This window comes from Podarcis gaigeae (assembly GCF_964106915.1).
Source record: "Podarcis gaigeae genome assembly, chromosome: 10".
NCBI lineage: Eukaryota > Metazoa > Chordata > Lepidosauria > Squamata > Lacertidae > Podarcis > Podarcis gaigeae.
Window position 1 is genome coordinate 68912321 of NC_139686.1, and position 20647 is coordinate 68932967.

Below are 20647 nucleotides of genomic sequence, written 5' to 3' on the forward strand. Positions count from 1 at the left end.
ATGGTAGACAACTGTCCTAGACTCAGAATGATGGGAGATGTAGTCCAAAAACAATTGGAAACCCAATTTTGGGAAACCCTGGTCCACATCAAGTTTTCTGCAGTCACTTTCTCTCTGTCTGTCCCAACAGCAGCAGAGGAAGTGGAGAGCAGTTTCTTGTGCTACTTTTGATTCTGTCATTGCCTGTTTCTTCAGTCTACAGACCAAATATCTTTTCCCAGCCCACATGCTGAAACTGGGTGATGATTATCAGTGCCTAGATTTCCAGTCTCTGCATTAAAGGTTATCACTGATTTAATACTGTCAAGAAATAGTGCAATTCTATACATATCTACACATAAGTACAATCTCACTGAATTCAGTGGAGCTAAATCCCAAGCAGGAATGGAGAAGGTCAGTTCAGATTTGAATGTGAACCTGCCAATTCACATCTCTGAAAACAATGTGCAAACCAAAATGCAGCTATCCTTCCAAATTTGTACGTCTCTTAATTTTGTGATGCAGTTTTCTAACCAAATAATGTGTGCAAAAATGTACATATTAGATAAAAAAATGCATTTTTGTATGTTTATATAGGGGAAATTGTAGGCAAGAAGTGTATATTAGTAGAAAAGTGAACAAAAATGCTGATGATTTTTTTGGCAGGACTTTTCTTTTTTGAAAAAAAAAATGACAAATGATATGGAATGTGGCAAACTTACTGAAAAAAATAAGAACTCAAAATGGAGCTATCTACTCTACTCCACTCCCAGATAGGTATGTACAGAACTGCAGTCTAAATCAGAGGTAGGCAACCTAAGGCCCACGAACCAACCCAGAACTGAGCCACGCGCTCGGCAAGTTCCTGTGCTAAACTGGGGCAGGGACTCGCTTCCACGGCGCCAGAAATCACATCCGCACAGATGCCGGAAATCGTGGGCGTGTGTGCAATCTGGCCCACAGAGGGATCTCCGCTGGAGTGAACCGGCGCAGGCCAAGGTAAACCTTGCCGACCCCTGGTCTAAATGGTTAACTGAAGTCAAGCTATCCACCCCAATACAGGCACACTAAAGACTTTTTCCAATATAAAAGCCACTTAGAGATTCCCTACAGAGAACTCTTCAAACCATTTCCCTCATATTCAAGTCCCTGTTTCTTATGCTGTTTTGAATCAACAGTTAGTTATATTTCAGTTAAATGTACTATATATTGCTGATTTGATGAAGGATGGAAAATCTTATTGAAGATCTTAAAAACCTAATCTGCATTTCTAGCCCGACATGCAGTATCATTTGTAGCTCAACAGGATGGATATGTATGTGCATGATTCACTATTTACATTAAAAAGTTAAGGGGTGTGTGAGTGTGTTTGAATGCACGCATGCTCACTTCATTATATTTAATATACATTCATGCCACAGGCAGTTTCCTGTGTAAAACAAACCAGCTGTTTTTAGGAGCCTGAAAACAACTTGTGTACATCTACTGCCACCAAATGCTGCCTGAATCACAAAGTATAGCACTCCTTTTCTAAACCTTTACAACTTGAGCTGTTGAAATAGTTGTTCTCCCTTTTTAAAAATTTAGCCACGAGAGACAGTATCTGTTACAGTTCTCTTCAGTAAGGTAGCTAGAGCTGTAGCACATTAACCTGTGCACGTTGAATATCATTTGGGTCTAGCGTTTTTATTTCTGTAACCTTTTCCTCCTCTGTAATTTGACCTTTTGTAAAGCAAGGTACCCATTCACAAGTAGTATTTCACCAAATCTCAGAGAAAGGTATTGCTCAACCAATGGTGCTGTAAACAAGTGTGGAATTACAAATTTTAAGTCACTGTACCCAATCTCCCAGCTTAGAAACTTTCCCTAGTTGTAAAATATATATGGAATAGGTTCGATAAGCAAACCTCTTGTGTGTCTGAACTATTTCATTGCTTACCATCTGTTCTGACTGCCTCAGCAGGAATGAAACTGACACATCTTGCCAGAAAAAAAATGCAGAAAAGGTTGGTTTTCTAAGCAGAGAAAATCTTGATCTGAAGAGGAGGAGACACTAGTTATTTCAGAAGCGTGCATCTATTACAACACTGTTCTGGCTTTAAAGCTCATGTTTTAAATGGCTCCCTGCTTTTTTAAAAAATTGTAGTACTCCACTAAAGATGTAAGCCTGTGCTTTTTTGTTTGTTTCTTTCTTTCTTTTATGGTGCACAATATGAAATGTAAGGGTACTGTAATTATGGCTAGGATCTTGTTTGGCTGTAATGACTTTTAACAACCAATAAAGCTAACTGGAAGATATTGACTTTTTTGTAGTGGGGGATACAAAAGCCTCACAGATCCTTAAAAAAAGGCTGTTGCTAACTGCAAGACAGATCTACAAGAGAGACACAGGATGGCCAAGATATATATATTTAAAGTAAGCTGAGTGATGTCACTTAAAACAGAATCTTTATATATACAGCTTCCTAAGAAATGTCATTACATTCACAGAGATCCTGTCATCCCAGTGTTGCTAAAACTAATACCGAAGTTTAACACATCAAATGTAACAAGTTATGTTAACACAGACTTGCAGGCCTCAAAAATCCTGCCTTCATGTACCAATGTGTTTACACTGGAGTTTGACAGGGAACTTTTCTCCATTGGTAAACTGTAAGACAGTAGTAGTGAGAGTACACACAATTTTCTTAGTATTCATCAAATATTTTTTCAGAACTCAATTTAAACAACAACAAAGCCCTGCCAATAGGCTAGCTGCGTTCATCAGAACCTCTAGCCAGAGGAAAATAAAAAGTTGGTGGGTTTGAATTTTTCTTGCCAAGACTTTTAGAACACCAAATTTTGAGCCACATCAAATGAACCCAGGAACATGAGAAACAGTTAGTCCCAATTATTAAATCCCACATACAATTATTATGTAAGTGTAGTCTAAATGTTATCGTTAGCAAGCTATTCAATTTATCAAGGCCATTGTAGAATATTCTAAAATATTTCCAACCTATTTGCTAAGAGTTGTGGTCCACTCAGTCATCTAAGCCATTAATGAAGACGACCTGCACTGCATTCAGAACTGATCCCTGTGGAATCCCACTTGATACCTCTTTCCAGTTTGATGCTGATCCATTCATTACTATTGTCTGGATGAAGCTGTTCAACCAACTGTAGTAAATCATCTTTATTACCTGAAAGCAATAGGCATCTCATAACCATGATGTTAATGTCAAACAGCTCTAAAAGTTAAAACTAGCCCACTTAACTACATTAGTAACAATCATTGTTTTAATCTCTTAATTCAGCCACAGTCACCTCAAAAACTTTTAACAAGGAAATAGTGAATTATATCGATATTTACAGCATAGCACCATACTAAAACATGGGTGTGGAACTAAATTTGCTGATGGACCAGTACTATAGAGGTGGTATGAGGCAATGAGCCAAGGCAGCAGACACAGGCCTCTTTGTATCAGGCAGTGCAGGATATGGAAGGAAGGAGAGAGGCATCAAATATGAAAAAGTTATGCCATCTGGAGGCAATAAGTGGCTGCAGAGCCACTGTTAGTCAAAAGTCCGATAATCTCCGTTTCCTATCTTTCCCTCATCCCATGCCAGAAACATAACTTTGGCATGAGGTCTTACACCCTATCCATTTTCCTAGTTGAGAGAAGGAAAAGTGCAAAAGGAAGATTTGCAAGAGAAGAAAGATGTTGTAGTATACAAATGAATCTCCAGTGACAGCTTTCCACAGGCCAGTGCCACCTGGTATGGCCCTCTACTCTAAGAAGATACTGAAGATGCAATATTCATTACATCTTCAGTAGGCACTGTCCTAGATGTAGCAATCAACAGCTTCGTATGCCATAAAAATAAACATGAAATTCTACTCCTAACACCATTAGGAGTTCATATCGCTGTGATATTTCAAAAGCTATGGTTAACACTGGACACAGAAATCCAATTATCAAAACAGACTATAGCGATAGTAAGGTAAGTCTCAGGTACCAAAATTTCAAGCTATATTCACTGCATGTAGGTTCAAACTTCATAATGGAGAACACACTTGAAACATGGTATTCCAAGTATTCAGTAGGGCTGGACGATATCAGTTTTTCAACATTGTGATATATCACAGAAATATTGTGATGTCTGAGGAGGCACTGGCTGGCTTCATGGTTTTCCCCGCATTGTGATTTTTGTGTAGCACACCCACCATGATTTGCGACATATCGCCAGGTCAAAGCTTATTAAACAGATAAAATGATATGGACTTCAAACCAGTGTATCGCCCAGCCCTAGTGTACAGGTATGCAAGCCTATTCTGTCCTAGCCTCAATGTATTTCCAAAACTGTCTAACATTGAGCCCACTCCATTAATAGCACCTATATATCTATGAAGTAGCTAGTATAGATAGTACAATGGCTAAGAGTTTGAGTTACAAACCTGGATGTTTCTAGATTAAATTTTACTTCACGCACAAACTCACAAGATGGCCTACAGCAAACTACTATCTCCCAAGCCCCCAACTGTGATGGCTGCCTACATTATAGAACATTTGTGATTACTGAGATAGTGTATGTTAATTGTTCTGGATACTCAGAAAGTATTTTATAAAAGCTCACTTTTAGCACTAGATCCCAACCCAAAAGGACATACTTGGTTGCGAGTCAGATTGACCTTTGCTGAATTAAGCTTTACCCAGCAAAATGCTACAATATGTTGAATGAAAAAACAGAAGAACCACCCTTGGCCGACAAACCCAGTTGTCTTCATTATTTACGGGAAAGTTGCATACAATATCAACATAACTATTTTCCTGCACTAACAGTCCTCAAATGGGATTATTAAATGAGTCCCCATAAAGTAAGTAACTGGATGTTTATTCAACTAAAATAGAACCAAAATAATCAAACTATGGTTTGCAATCATGCTTTAGAAGGCTCGCTCAAAGGATTGCTGGCTCAGATGTAATGGCAAAGTGCTGTTGGAATAAAGGAAAATATCAACTAATCTGAAATTATACGGTGAAGTGGGATGCGGCAAGAATACAAACTCTATGGTTTGGAGGAATGGAAATGGCCTGGTGTAGGTGATTTGGAATGAACTGCAGGAATCTTAACTTGCACACTCTCTTGCCCCAATTTCCTCCCTTGAATGCAAAACAGTACAATCTCTTGACAACTGTGGTTTGATTTAACCTAAATTGGTTAACACAAAAAGAATCTGAAACCAGTTTTACCCTTTATTTTGTTTAAACTAACTTTGGTTAAATCATAGTTCCCCAAGTTGCATGATGCAGATGCTTTAACTCTCCTTATGTGGAGACGAGAAGGAACATGAGCCAGAGGAATGCCTCAGGTCATTCCTGATAACATAAACCATGGTCAAGATTATATGTTTGAATGCATAGACTCTCCACAGCAATTTGAAAAGGGAAATGGAGGATAGAGAGCGGAACAGATTAGGACTTCTTTATCAAGCTGCTTTCACCTTCCAGGTTAGCTCTTTCCCCTTCTCTTAATTTCCACTATTCTTATATTCTACCTAATCCACCCCCTTATATCTTGTCTGTTTAGGCTGTGAAGTCTTCAGGAAGGAATATCCTGGTTGGCAGTAGCACTTAAACAACAGTCTCTTCCTAGTTTGGATATCATGTGAAACCATGTTTTCAAACAAGGAAAGCTTCAGGAGAGTGCACACCAGCACTCCCCTGTGAATATGAACTGCATGTGAAGCCATGTTTTCAAACAAGGAAAGCTTCAGGATAGGGCACACCAGCACTCCCCTGTGAATATGAACTGCAGCATTCATCTGGGGATGCTTGTCCACCATTGCTAAACCCAGGGATAAATTTCCAAAGCAACACAGTTTCCTAAAACAAAACACACTATTCTGAAATCCCTGAATTCAAAAATGAGAACTATGGGCAACTGTATAAATCCCATTATATTATCTTTAAATGCAATCTTATCCTCTTCATTGAACAGTTGTGCTGATGAAGAGAGAATCTGAAACCCTTGTTGGGTGGTATCCAGCTACACCATTCTCAATGCAGACTCATTGAAACAAATGAACTTGAGTAAAATCCATTGATTTAAACAGATCTACTACATGTGTAGTTTAGTTGGATCTCACCTATTGACTCCTACACAACATAAATGAACTTGATTGCACTCAGTAAAGAACAAAAGCTTTAGAAACAGAGTGCAACTTATTTACAGAACCTGCAGTATTTATCCTGATCTGGAGCCATCCACTGGATGTTCTTGATCTTCCTTTGAGAACTTCAAATGATGAAATAAAAATATTTGCATAAAAGTATACACTTTATTTTCAACTTTTTCCTTCACAAAATATTAATTATTAATTCAAAAATATTAAAATGATGGATCATGGGTAATTTATTTATAGTCTTATTCTCAATTTCTCACATCTGTTAAACAGGAATCCTGTTTATTTTGCAAATTTGTTTTATTACCTCATATAGTGCCAGACTTAAGGCTGCTTTGATGACATTTCAGGGTAACAGTTATACAATTCTCTTCTGCTTTGCTTTTTTGATACTTCTGTTGTGGTTTTGGTATAAGATACTAAAATCTCAAGTTCACACTATAGCCAAATGTTAGGGCTAGGAGTCTAGAGGCAGGCAGGTGTTTCAGCAGAGAATCAGCCTACAATCTCTAATTGAAGAATCAGACCAAGGTCAGCAGCTTTATGAGGTCAGATAAGAATCTACTGGCTCCTCATATCAGCAAGACTCAGGTGGGCTGGAAGCTGCAATAATGTTATCTAGCAATCTGCAGTAGTATTGCTTTAGTACAGCAATTCAGGCCAGCAGTTTCCTTAGGTCAAGGGTTAGGAACCTATGGCACTCCAGATGCTCTTGGTCTCCCAACCCCCATCAGCCCTCATCAGCACACCCACTGACCAGAAATAATGGGAAGTGTAGTTCAACAACACCTGGAGACCCCCATCTTACGTTGCAAGGTGTTATGGTAGTGTACAGTAAGAGCCTGGACCAGTATTTTAAGCCAGATGGTTGGCTCCTTCAGTCGATTTCCCACACCTATATCCATATCTATCTTTACTTAGCTCAAAGTGACTGTAATAGACAATGCTCAGCATGCCCTCCCGCACCTGAATAGAATTGTGCTTTGCAAACAGTTCTATCTAAAGAAAATGTTGGCTCCTACATAGTCTCTAGCCCCTTTCTAGAACAGAATAAAGGAAACAAGGAAGGGAAGGGAAGTGGAGAGATGGAGAAGAAACAGGCATATTCTTTAATTATTATTTTTTAAAAGCATATTGTAATTGTTAGCATGTACTGCAAGAAGAGCCAATGACTCTGACTAAAGTAATGGGACTCTACAGCATACCCTACTCAGCTTTTTATGTCAACCTATAAAGAGTTAGAATATGTCTGCTGACATTCGGAAAAATGTAGTTCTATCTGGCCTTCACAAGTCTGTGGGTTCCACGGAGCAATCAAAATACAAAGAAAAATCACTTTTTCCAAATAGTTAAAGCACCTATAGTACCTCCCTACAATTAAGCTCTATTCTACTTCTAGAACACAGGGTATTTAAAGCAGTAACAGCTGTCTAAGTTTAGAAATAACAAGCATTTGTTTTCAAAGCAGAAAGGTGGAGGACCTGCCAGAGCAGTCCAGTTTAGGGTGTATATAGCCTACTTCATATCTGCTTACCTTGCAAGGTAGAATTTGACATCCTTAGAATTCTAACTTTCATTTGGAAGTAAAAGAAGATGATGAAGAAGAAGATGGTTAGTAGGTATTAGATGCACTGAATGCATGTTTGTATCTTTAAATCTGAATATCAAGCGATGTAGAACTACTGGAGGCCAGTGGGAAAGGCTTCCCTGTCCCTTTTACCTAACTCACTTTTCTATGGCTTTCCCCTCCTCCCAGTCCATTCTTTGTAGCAGTCTCCATTCCAGTCCTGCTATTTTTTCTTTTTTTAGGTGCCTTTTTTTGGAAACAGTAATTCTTAAGGGGGGGAGAGCAACACAAAATAAATTTAATCTGCATCATTCTGTTTCCATTTTTTAAAATGAAGTTTGAACCCACTTTAAAGCCTCCCCTGTACCCTGGAAATTCAGATCCAGGAACAAAGACTAATCTAGTTTGAGATTTGGAAGCAAACAAACTCCTAAGAACTGTAACAGTCAATCTCTCCGCATTTAAGGTGACCAAGGCCCAGGCCAGGAAATCTACAACTTCCAAGTATTGCTTGCACAATGGAAAGTACTGATACAAATACATTCATAATGCCACCTTTTAAAATTCTGAATAATTAATGTATGGAGCTGTTTTAATTGGGAAAACCAATTTTTCCATGAAATTATTGCTGGGTATACTCCTCACTAAAGTGAAGTCTAACTTAACTAGGCACATATTCTTTTGATTAATCTCTTTTCCAATCTTCATCCCCTAGCAGCCCAAATCTAAAATTTTAAATTGTAAGTTCCTCAGTACAGAGGCTTAACTTTTTGTTTCTTACTCTGTTAGCATCCCATGTACTGTGATGGTACAAAAATTAGAGCCAACTCTATAATGAGGCACATTGAAGCAAGCCACTCAGGTGGCACAATAGGGGGCAGCTTTACAAGTGGAAGACTGGTTGGGATCCTGTGAACTCTGCCATCATCATCACTTTCCTGTGCACTGCTTTTCCTCCTCCTGCCAGTTTTGTAGAAGAGAGGGAACAGCAGGAGGAGGAAGAAAACATCAGAAGGAAGCAGAAGTACCTCTACTCTCCCTAGCACCATGTGCATTCCTGGGTATGAGGTGAGACTGAAGTCCCCGTTTTAAGTTGTGGGTCCCTCCCATACAGTCTGGAACTTGACACTTACTTCTTTTTTAAGTTATCACTCAGCCTAACCTACTTTAGAGGTATCTGAAGAAGCGTGCATACCAATAACAAACTTAGTTGGTCTCTAAGGTGCTACTGGAAGGAATTTTTTGTTTTTGTTTCGACTACGGCAGACCAACACGGCTACCTACCTGTAACTAGAACTACTTTAGAGGGTTGTTGTGGAGATATATCAGTGAAGGGGAGGGAAAATAATATACATCAACTTTAGTTCACTGGAAGAAGGGTGGGATATACTGTAAATCTAGTACATAATAATGTGGTCCTGGATTCCCCCCCCCCCCTTCTCTAGCTATGGTAGGGAAGACAAACATGAATCAAGTGGTCATTTAGGTAAGGAAAATTTATGACAGGGTGTGTGGTGGTAGTGGAACACATTAATTGGAAAATAATAAAGCCAATACAGTGGTACCTCTGGTTGCAGACAGGATCTGTTCCAGAGGTCTGGTCGGATCCCGAGGTTTCCGCAACCTGAGGACCGCTTCTGCGCATGCATGGCGAAACCTGGTCAAATACTTCCGGGTTTGCCGCTTTTGCATGCTGGAGTTTACGTAACCAGAGGGTTATGTAACCGGAGGTACTACTGTACTTTTAATATGTGGATTAACTTGTGTCCTTTCATATCAAGTGAAATAATTTTGTGTTATAAAGTCCTGATATTAAAAAGGCAGTGTGGTGTAGTGGTCAGATTGGTGGACTAAATCAGGGAAATCTGGGATCTCTGTTCATTCTCTCTAACCTACCTCCTACGGTTATTATGAAGGAGGATAATGGGGGACGTTAATGCCACACTTTGCCCCATGGAAGGATGGGATAACAATGAAATGAACTTAATGTTTCTAAGAGTTAGCAATGCTTAGGCTGCTGATCTGGGCTGTTTTGAAAGGGCAGCAATTTTTAAAATTATTTTATTATTGCTGCATTTTTACTGCCAGAGTAACTTGTTTGACCTTGGATATTATGCACCATAATATTTTTATTTTTTTTTGAGGAGAGGGGTTGCTGCTCTGCCTCAAGCAGCAAAATGTCTTGTGCAGGCCCTGACAAAATTAGCACCTTCTCAAAAGACAGCAGAAACTATAGCACAAGCCTCTCTGTGTTTATCCAGAAGTAAGCTCCACTGTGTTCAATTGAGCTTACTCCCTAGCATGTGTAGTTAAGATTGCAATCTTAGATATTTTCCTAGTTTTTACTCCTGAACTGGGTAGAATAATAAACAATAATTAAACCTTCTCCCAAAACATATGAGAAAATAGTTCTATGATCAGTTGCCATAAGCTTTCTAGTCTGTGGTCTCTTTTCTTTAACCGCTGAAACAGAATGCTACATTGAAAGGAATATATGTGCTGCAACTTGACTGTGGTGGTGGCTACTAATGGTTATTTCATTGGAAATAACATGATGAGAAGATATTTTTCTCTTTATTTAAAAAATATGCACTACTCCAGAAGCAGTGTTAGAAATTAGCCAGGCGCATTTTGCTACTGGCGCAGGTCCAACTGCGACCACTTGGAGATCTCTGGATGGCAGGTTGGTGACTGACATCTCCATCTGGCTGTCTCTCCAGCTTTCTTAAACTGGTAGGAGTGGGGATTTGAACCCTGATCTCCCAGGTCCAAATCTGACACTCTAACCGCACTGGCTTCCTACAGTACTATGGGGCAGCTATATACATTAAGTCTGTAAATAAATATGTGGAAAACAAAATGTCACTTGGAGAAGGATCTGAAATATTTCCCCTGAAGCTTGAATTTGTATTCTGGATTGTTTGATTTGATGTTTTAATGTGCTGTAAACCACTTTGGGATTTTTTAATTTAAAATATAAAGTGGTATAGAAATGAAATCAATAATAATAATAATCATCATCATCATCATCATCTCCCTCCGGGGGGTGCCTAGACATTCCATTGTGGTGATCATAACCTGGGTTTAAGGTGCCATTTAGTGATTAGCTTATATATTTGAGTTTCTAACACTGCCCAGAAGGCTGCACTCCTATAGTCTTGCATCAATGCATTGCGAAGGAGGTGATGCTGAAAAATGGTATTCTATTATTGTAGTTTAAAACATTTAAAAGACATCAGATTGGATTCAGTGTTCCTTCCATTCACAGACAGGACTGAAATCAAAGGGATTTCCTGCTGGAAAGAGGGAAGGGGGAGAATCATCAAACTTTTAGAGCAGCTTTTCAGGGGTCAAGGAGAACTGCAGGAAGGAGGAATTAGTAAATATTGCCTCTCTTCCTCCAGTGCGAGTATTCCAATAATAGAATTCTACTCATGAGAAAGCTGAAATCATCCCACAAATATAATGCAGTTTATTACTTTCAACTATAAAGCATGCATGCAACACCCCCCAATAACCAACTTCTCCTTATATTTAAATTCAATAAACAGTAGAAGAATAGGTGGTTTCTTTTCAGTGTCAAATAAGGCATATTTCAAAGATTATAGAATGTCTGGTTTCACTCAGCCATGAAGCTTACTGGACCATTAGGCCACTCACTGCCTCTCAGTCTAACCTACCTCAAGGGGTTGTTAAGATAAAATGAGGAGAGAAGAACCACGTCTGCCACCTTGAGCTTCTTGGAGGGGAACGTGGTATATACTGTAAATGTAATAAATAAGTAAAAAACAACAACAAAGAAATCTGAAAATGTTGGAATTGTAACTGGTGAATCAAAATATAAAGGTAAAGGTAAAGGTACCCCTGCCCGTACGGGCCAGTCTTGACAGACTCTGGGGTTGTGCGCCCATCTCACTTAAGAGGCCAGGGGCCAGCGCTGTCCGGAGACACTTCCAGGTCACGTGGCCAGCGTGACATCGCTGCTCTGGCGAGCCAGAGCCGCACACGGAAACGCCGTTTACCTTCCCGCTGGTAAGCGGTCCCTATTTATCTACTTGCACCCGGAGGTGCTTTCGAACTGCTAGGTTGGCAGGCGCTGGGACCGAGCAGCGGGAGCGCACCCTGCCGCAGGGATTCGAACCGCCGACCTTTCGATCGGCAAGTCCTAGGTGCTGAGGCTTTAACCCACAGCGCCACCTGCGTCCCTAGCGAATCAAAATATACTCTTTTGTATATCACGGTCTAAATTAAATTGGAGTTCCAAATGTGCATTTGAAGCTAATCTTTGGCTTAGTGTCATGTTCACTGCATTCCTGCTAAAGCTTTCCATTATTACATTGCAATTCAAATGAAAAGGAAATGCACTGCACCATTTAAATAAGTGAGAAGAAAGCACCACTACTTTCCCCACCTTCAGTCCAAGATGCTGCTCCTTTTAAGATAATATTTCAGGATATGATTTGGAAACTTCACCAAAAAAAATTTGAGCCACAAGCTTTGAACCTTATTAGATGTTAAGCCCTGATACAAAACATGTACACAAGATTAATTCTATTATTTTTTATATTAATTAGTTGCTTTACTCACAAAAGAGACCCAAAGTGACTTACAAGAAAGTATAAACACTAAAAAGAGTGATGACAAACCAGTAAAAACCTACAAGACAATGGCTTCACAGAACCAGCCCCACTAAGAGATGAGAAGCACTTGAAACTCTTCAACTTAAGGTCCAAAAGCTCACGGGAGGGGGTTTGTCTGCCATCTAAAAACAGATAAAGATGGTGCCAGGCATTTTTAAAATTAAGTAAAACAAAAATCTGAATATTCACTCTTTTAAAGAGATAAAATACGATTGTATTTTTTTACAGGTTACAAAGCACGGGGGTGTGGGAAGGCTTCCATTACATCACAGACTAATGAAAATTTGAGCTACAGACTCAGGAGACTATGTCCAGCTGTGCCAGCAAAAGCAACAGAACTTCCCCTTCCTCTCCTCACCCCTGCAACCCAACCCAACCACACCCCAGTTTGTTTCAGAGAATCCTCCAATCCCCTACAGCAGATTTGGGGGGCTCTCGGGAAGCAACAGTGGAGACAGATAGGGGGAGCCCTGTTGGCACAAGCAGGCTGACACAAACGGATGTCACTCAGTGTACTTCAGAGAATATTTTAATTCTTAACAGAAATAATAAACCAACTTATTTTGGATCAACTGTACTACAGATTACATTGAATTTTTATTTGAGACATTGTCTTGGTCAAAGGCTTAAGACGAACAGCACACAGTGGACTTCTTATAGTCATATGTTGGATTCAGTGCTTCTGATATGCTCATACAGAAGATTTCTTCTGTAAACTAGAAGCTCCTTCTATGAGAAGAATGGAGCCCCATATGTTTACTTAGCTGCTGTACAAGAATTTGTCCTCCTTGTAGAGAAAATATGCCAACAAATTTTAGGTTAGCTCTATTTATTCTATTTTATAGTGCTCCATAACTCAGCAATTTACAAAAACAAGTTTTCTGAAAAGAAGTTTCAGAATTCAACCAAGGCTCATCTCACTTATGGTACCAAAGTTTATTTAACAGAAGCTCAGATCAAGACCTTGCTGCACTTTTAAAGGAAGAATGTAACTCCTGAAAAATGTAATAACCAGACCTCTGGATCACTGATTTGCTACTTACCAAAAGCAAGAGTGGGAGAGGTGAGGTGGTGGGGAAGTCAGCATGGTGCAAACAAGGCAGGGGAGCCAACGTGGTTCTTCTACCTGTGTATCTGCACAGCGCTGACCTCCCAGCCAAATCATCCCTCCCAGTCTTGCTTCAGGTAAGCAGACGTGACTCTGCTACCAGGAGGTCAAGTAAGCACTGACACACTACTATGCTGTCCACCATTGGACTTGTATCTGAATAAACATGCATAAGATTTCCACATATGGAAAAAATAATTTAAGCCATGTAACACTTTATTAAGTCCTATTACTGTGACTCTCAGCGTACCAAAAGGTACACTATGGTTCGCTGGATGAAATATACGAGTTGTGTTCCAGATTTGTGACCCACTGAAGCTCACTTTTTGATTCTAACAAATGAATCTGCAGTACAAAATCATTTAGGCTACAATCCTAAATTCTGCTGGGTGCAGAACTGCCTTTCTTGATGAGGTAGAGCTGCAAAGAGATTCTGCATCAAACACTACTAGAATCACTGAGTTGGCTCTGCCAGTGCACCATGGCAGTCTGCTCACTGCCTTGCCCCTGCCCAGTAAATGACAGCCAGGAAGCTAGAACTGTGGCTCCACTAAACCAGGTGAGCCTTCTTCTTTAAAAATCTCAATGAACAAAATAAAACTTAGAATAAGGATACGTACAGTTCAGAACCCACTAGTGGAATGCAACATTACTAGCAGTTCCACATTACAGACAACATAGAACAAAGGCCTTAAAATGGCTTCAATTCTCTTTTAATGGTGGGTTTTGAATTAACATAATATTCTGTTTTCTTGGAATCCCATTTTGGAGATACAAAATATTGTCATCATAAGTACTAAATAAAACCAAACCATCTGGATGGCATCCAACTAACTATTCTATAGTCAGAGTATACCCATTTAAATCAATGGATTTAAGTTCTACTCTAACTTAGTTAGATGCCACCCTTGATTTTTCAGCACACAAAATTCAATTTATAATTCAAGCGAGAAGATGAACACCTAAACAAAATTGTTTATAATCAAGGATCAACTTTTTCCAGGTTCACAAGACTGTATATACAGTATGAAAAATATTAAAATCATTAAAGTGACAATCGTTTTGACTAGATATGCCTATGCACATTTACTCAGCTGCAAGTCCCATTAAGTTCAATGGTGCTTACTCCCTGCTAAATGGATAAAGGATTGTAGTCCCATACATTAAACCATGTGTAAACCAACATGTTCGTGACCTCACAACATACTGACGGCATACATGAATAGCCCTGTAATGCATACTTTGTCCCCATTTACACGTCTAAGAAGCAGGTTATTAACTATGCAAGACAGTCAAGTATGTAAATTAATGTTGCTAGGGTTGAAGGGAAAATCCACTGCTAAATAATATTTTGCAGAAGGTTACACAAACACATTAAAGTTGCAACTTGACTCTCAAGTCAACTGCAAAAATATTAAAAATATAATTAAGTGAAACTTTCATATACTTTTAGATAAGCATGTTGCTCTCAACTGTATTCAACAGACCCGGAAGGGGGGCAGGGGAGGAGGGAAGATAAAGGAGAAGGCTTAACAGCACAATAGTTACTGTATTTTAAATGCATCATCACTATTCATTTGTCAGTGGCAATTAGCACAATCCCTTTTCACAGTGAAATATGCATTTCACATGTAATGTATAACAAAAAAATCATGTAGAAAAGTCACATTTAAGACATGTAACCTTTAACACACCCACCCCTCGAAGAAGGGGGAGTTTTAAATCTGTCTGTATAATTCCTTGGGGGAGGGAGAAACACAGGAAAAATCTGTCCAGCGGCAACAGATTATTAATAGATTAGAAATTATTTGGCTTGATAGTGCTATCACAGTCTCAAATGAAGTGCCATGATAAAAATTATTTTCATGTTCTCATTGTAATGCTGGTTGCATGCCAGCATTAGACATTACAGCACAAATCTAGATTAAGAGGCCAAGAGGAACTTGTCCACCATTTTAAAAACAAAAGTAAAAAGATTAATATGGCATGCATATGAACTCACTTCAAACATACACACACAGACCACAGCAGCTACACCAGTCCGTCATCAATCCCCTCCTCTAGGAAGACTGGTCTCGTTGATTTGTGCCTTTCACACAAATAACCAATAAAATTAATCAGCTGGAACCCAGCATTTTAATCGTAGTAAAGACGAGATACGTTTCGTTCATGACTTAAAGACGGCAGTCTTTTTTTCATTTAAGCATATTAAGCCTATAAATGTGCTGCAGACAAATGCACTGCATGGGGTGTGGAGGACCCGAGCTGATTAGATTACCACAACATCAGCCTGAGGCCGCCATTTTTAGAATCTCTAAAGGACAAAAGAGGGAAATTACAGTTTTTACTCCACTTTTATGGAAAGTAACTTTAAAAGTATAGCGTGTGTCATCAAACCTCCTCTGTGGGTCACCTAGGTTTCCCGGCGTTGCTGTGATTTCTTTTAGATATGCTTTTAAACGGGGGGGGGGGGGGGAAGTGTTCCACTATTAATCTCTTTAAAGGTAATCTAAATATACGGAGGAGGAAAACAGCCCTAAATTCATATGGTTTACTCTAAGAGTAGCATTTCGGAGAGTTGTCTACATCATTTGAAAACCACTAACTAGGCTTTTAATCACCGCGCATTCCTCGATGATTGAGTGCTGAGAAGGACGGGACCTTTCTAATTGGACTATATTATGTTTCTTCTACCCTATTTAGTACTACACAGTGGACCGTTTGTTTCTCCTCCCCCATGTCTGCAGCAGGAGGGTCTATGCCACCAACTCCTTTCAAGAAAGAGGTTCCCTATGTGTCGTTCCCGGTACGCCAGCCCTGGGCAAGAGGCACGGAGGGTAACACAAAGATGAGGGCAAAATAGAGCCTTATGCAACCAGCTTTTGAAAAGGGGGTCCCCGGGGTAAATCCCCACCTGCCACCCCACCCCACCCCCTTTTCAATTGCTCCTCAAAGTCTTCGGAACTGTTCGCCGTTCGCCTACTACACACGGATCGGGGAAACGAGAAGATGGAAGATAAAATGAGAGAGGTGTATATGTGTATATATGTGTGTGTGTGTGTGTGTGTATGGAAAGGAAGATTAGGCCCGTAATGAGCCCTATTAGTACCACAAAACACAACAAATAACAGCGGCGGTGGGGGGCGGGTGGGTTGAACAAGGACATAGCGCCCGAATTCGTCTTACCTCGGCTCCCAATAACATAAATATTTGCCCCCAAAAAACACAACCCCGCGCCTGTTCTTTAAAGCGAGAGACAACACAAGCAAAAAAAAGCACGCTTTCATCGCATTAAGCGACCTCTGGGAGATTTATTTCTAGCAGGAGGCTGGCATAGCGGGGGCCCCCACCCCAAACACACACACACACAACACACCACCCATCAGCTCCGCCAGTTACAATAACGCGCCATATTCGCAAGATAGAGCGACTCCCTCTCCCTTTTAAGCCAGTCCACCCCCACCGGAGCATACGGAGTGAAAAGAAGAGCCACAATCCAGAATGAATATAATACACGCGTATATGTAGATATATATATATACACACCCACCCCCCCAGAGGAAACGAGATGCGCCGCCACTTTTTAGCCTTTCTTTTTGAAAGGTCTCTCCCCCCCCCCCCTTGCCGCCTTTCCCCCTCAGGCTCCCATCACGGGGCATTGACAACCACAATAAATAAGGATAATAATGGCAGACTCACCTGTAATGGTCACAGGCCAGGCAAGCAGCACCCCCTTCACCGAGCCCCTCTCTTACCCCAACCAAAACAATGCAAGAGTCCCACTGCGGATGTCCCTCGCCTGGGCAGGACGGAGCCCCTCAGCCGCCTGTGGGGAGCTGGGGGTGGGGAGAGGCTGGCTGGCAGCAGGGAACCCCGAGGAAGGCGGCTGGGCTGCACCAGAGTCCCGCGGCGGCCGAGGGAGAAGCGCCTTCGCCTCAGGACCTCTGCACAAACCCCCTAACTGCCACTGCTGCTGCCGCGGCCGCCGCTGCTGCTCCTGCTCCCGTCTCCCTCCTCGCAGCCGCCTACGCTCCCTCCTATGTCACTGCCTCTCTCTCTCTCTGGGAAAATGGCGTCGCCTCACTCCCCCCCCCCTTCCTCCCGCTGCACGGGGTTCACCCGTCCCGCCTGGCAGGGGCAGGGTTACCAGGGCGAAGCCAAACAGCCGCCATTTTGCTTGTGGGCTGGAGTTCCGTTGGTGCCCGGCAGCGCAAGACGCCCCCCGCCCGACGACACCCACCCGCCGCCGGGTCCATTTTTGCAATGTGTGTGTGTGTGTTTCCTTAATAAAAGCGAGGCGGCGGGAGCGCGAGTGGGGCAGCGCGCAGGGAGGAAAGGAGGGTCGGGGGTGGGACGGGGGCAGGGGGAGTCGTTTGGGTTCGTATTCAGGGCGGCCTGGCAAGGCTTTCAGCTGTGACAGGCGGTGAGGGAAAGGAGGAAGTTGCCTTAAGGATTGCCTAAGGAAGACTGACGGGTCGCAGCCCCGACCGTCTATGTATGTTTTAAGAGTTCAGGATCTACAAAACAAACTGGTTTCGTTCCCGGGGCCTCGGTGAGCAACGTGCAAAGTGTCATCTCGGGACCACTGGCATGGCTCTGGGTTTGTGCATAAGCCGTACATTGGACTTCAGACGTGAAAACCAGTCCTTTTCAGCAGCTGGCAGAAACGTGTCCCTTGAGCGTTTGGGCGGCCAGGGAGGAAGCCGCGCTCGACTGCGTTTGTTTTCTAGGCCAAGGGTTCCGGGCTGCAGCAGCTCGGCGGCCGCGGAGAGGCTGGTCTCGGGCAGCTGCGACTCGTGGCGTCCGACAGCACGAGCCTTTCACCGGAGGGATTCTTTTTCTCGTTTTCGGACAGGTGCGAGCGAAGGGTCGGATCCGCTTCCTCCAAACGATTACTGCAGCGGAGGAAATGGCCCTGAAATCTCGGGACACCTGTCGCCGAGAGAAGAGTCAGAGGGCAACTCGTCCCCGTCCCGTCCCCCATTTTGCTCGCGGCAACCAGCTAGGGCGGCCTCCCCGTCCGTGCCGAGCGCCTTCCTTCCCCGCCACCCGCCGGCTTCGACTTCTGCCCGCGCACGGAGCCCGCTTCCCGGCCCGCCTGCTCGCAGCCCCTCCGGCGGGAGCCGAGCGAGGGAGGGGAAGGCAGGCAGGCAGGCTGGGGTTTTCGCTCGCCGCCCACCAGGGGCTGAGTGAGCCTCCTTCAGTGCGCAAGCTCGGGGCACCAGATAAAAGCCGGGCTGGCAGCTCTTGCCCTGCCTTGATGGAGCCGAGACCATCGAGTGGCAGAAGGAGGGAGTTAGGAACAGGCTTAGCTAAGAGGAGCTCGCTCCCGGTAGGAGGAAGAAGCAGCTGAGGTGGGAATGGCACTTGTCTGGCTGCCCGACTGGACCCCACAGAAGGCGGCTGCCATGGGGCACAGAGGGGTGAGAAAGGGAGGGCGATTAAATGTCTTGTGACCATGGTGGAGTGTGTGGATGTGCTTATTGTTTATTATTATTATTATTATCACCCCCCTTGTCTAATCCCGATGTCTATCTATTTCTCTCTCTCTCTCTCTCTCCCTTTCTAGGACGCTTGGGGGTTCCGCCTGTTGTAATACGAAATGGCGACTGCCGTCTCGGGGCGGTTGGTGATTGTCGCGCCGCGAGGTGGTTGTTCTCCTCCCTCCTCCTCCTCCTCCTCCCTCTGCCCTTCTTCCCTCCCCTCCCCCTTCCTGTCTTTGGCCGTTTCTCCGCAGCGAACCGCGGAGAGCGCACTGAGTCAGGAGGAGGCGGGGGGGAGGGTGGGGAGCGGCGGCGGCCCGCGCAGCCAATCAGCTCTGCGGACGGGCCGCGGAGGCGCGCTCCGATTGGCAGGCGCTGACATCATCCTGCAGCAGGGGCAGACGCAGCTGCTGGGCAGGGCTCGGGGAGCTGTCGGGGGTGGCTGGTGCAAAGGGAGAAAACGGGCGCCATGATACCAGCCGCGGTGGGTGAGGAGAGGGGGCAGAGGCTTCTCCGGAGAGGCGCTAGGGACGGCGGGGCCGAGGGGGCGGAAGGGCAGCGGGGGTCGGGCGACCGCGACCGCCCGCGTCCCCTCGACCGAGCCGGGGTGGTGGCAACGGCGGCGTCGGGGCTCGGAGGAAGGTCCGCTGCTCGGCGGCGCTTCGTCGGCAGCTGTAACTGCGTCAGTCCAAGATGGCGCGAGGTGTCCCTGGAGAGGGAAGGGAGCCGCACGTCCGCCGGAGGTCATGTGACCGCGTTGCATTCTTGTGTGGGGCTTGGCGGAGGACCAAGCTGGCTGAGGAGGAGGAGGAGGCGGCGGCGTCGGCGTCCGTGGCTCTTCGGCTTGACAGGGATGTGGGGGGGGGGGGAGAGTCCCTTTCCGTGCGGTCGCGGCGGTTGCCTTCCTCTTTTCAAATACACGCCCCCCTCCCCCCCGCCCGCGTCGAGCAGCTGTTCAGCGAAGCGTCTTTTCTTCCTCCCTCGAAGGGCGTCGACTGTTTTGACAGGGACCTCCCCTCCCCCCACAGCCGCCGCTGCTTCTGCCAGGGAAAGTTCTCGCTCCCCATTTTTTTTTCCACGCGCGGGGGGGGGGAGGGGGAGGCGGAGCGCGTGACGCCCGCGGCGGCTTAAAGGGAGGGACGCGAACTGCGAGCCCGTGGCGTTCGCGGGACTGAGAACGCAGAGGAACTGTTGGGACTCCGGAGTAAAAACACTTCTCTTTTTTTTTTTTTTTTGCGCGAGGGAGGGTGGGCTCGTGTAGCTCAGTTTGCAGTTCTGTAAAACAAGGCAGAGGTAGAGTTGGGAGGGGTCCCGAGGGCCCTCTAGTCTGACCCCCCTGCATTTAGGAATCCTGCCCACGGGTGGGGATCCACTTTGCTAACCGGCTTGTGCGACCCGCATTAAGGCCTCTCTCTTCTTGCCAGCTGGTGGTGGCGCAGAGTGACTCCACCCTTCAGTGTTTTTTTTCCGGATTTCCAGACACATCCGCGCCTTGCAAGGGAAAATATGACACACTTCACGTAGTCCGTGTTGGGGATGCAAGGAGGAAGTTGGTCATCGATGATAGCATGGTTGTTTTAGTGCAGTGCAGCTGCCTTTCTGTGAAACTAATGGATGAAGATCCTGATCTCCCTCCCCTTGCAGGGAGATTTCTGATCTCCATTTTAGGTTCCAAGGATGACGCTGGTGAAGGAGGCTAAATGT

At 43.9% G+C, this 20647-nt stretch overlaps 2 protein-coding genes across 27 annotated transcripts in view; one reads left to right on the forward strand and one right to left on the reverse strand.

Annotated features, from left to right (window-relative positions):
- KMT2E (lysine methyltransferase 2E (inactive)) overlaps positions 1–18902 on the reverse strand; it is a 60274-nt gene extending 41372 nt beyond the window's left edge. For 7 of the 26 annotated variants that reach the window (XM_083701248.1, XM_083701244.1, XM_083701240.1 and 4 more), the window contains exon 1: positions 17160–18902. The gene's annotated coding sequence lies outside the window, so the exon portion shown is untranslated. Of the gene's footprint in view, positions 1–1918; positions 2016–2977; positions 3162–17159 lie in introns of all 26 variants that reach the window. The other 19 variants (XM_083701245.1, XM_083701242.1, XM_083701256.1 and 16 more) reach the window with 15 other exon arrangements.
- The window catches only part of BCAP29 (B cell receptor associated protein 29), a 920634-nt gene that overhangs the window by 864164 nt on the left and 35823 nt on the right, over positions 1–20647 (forward strand). The window lies entirely within an intron of this gene.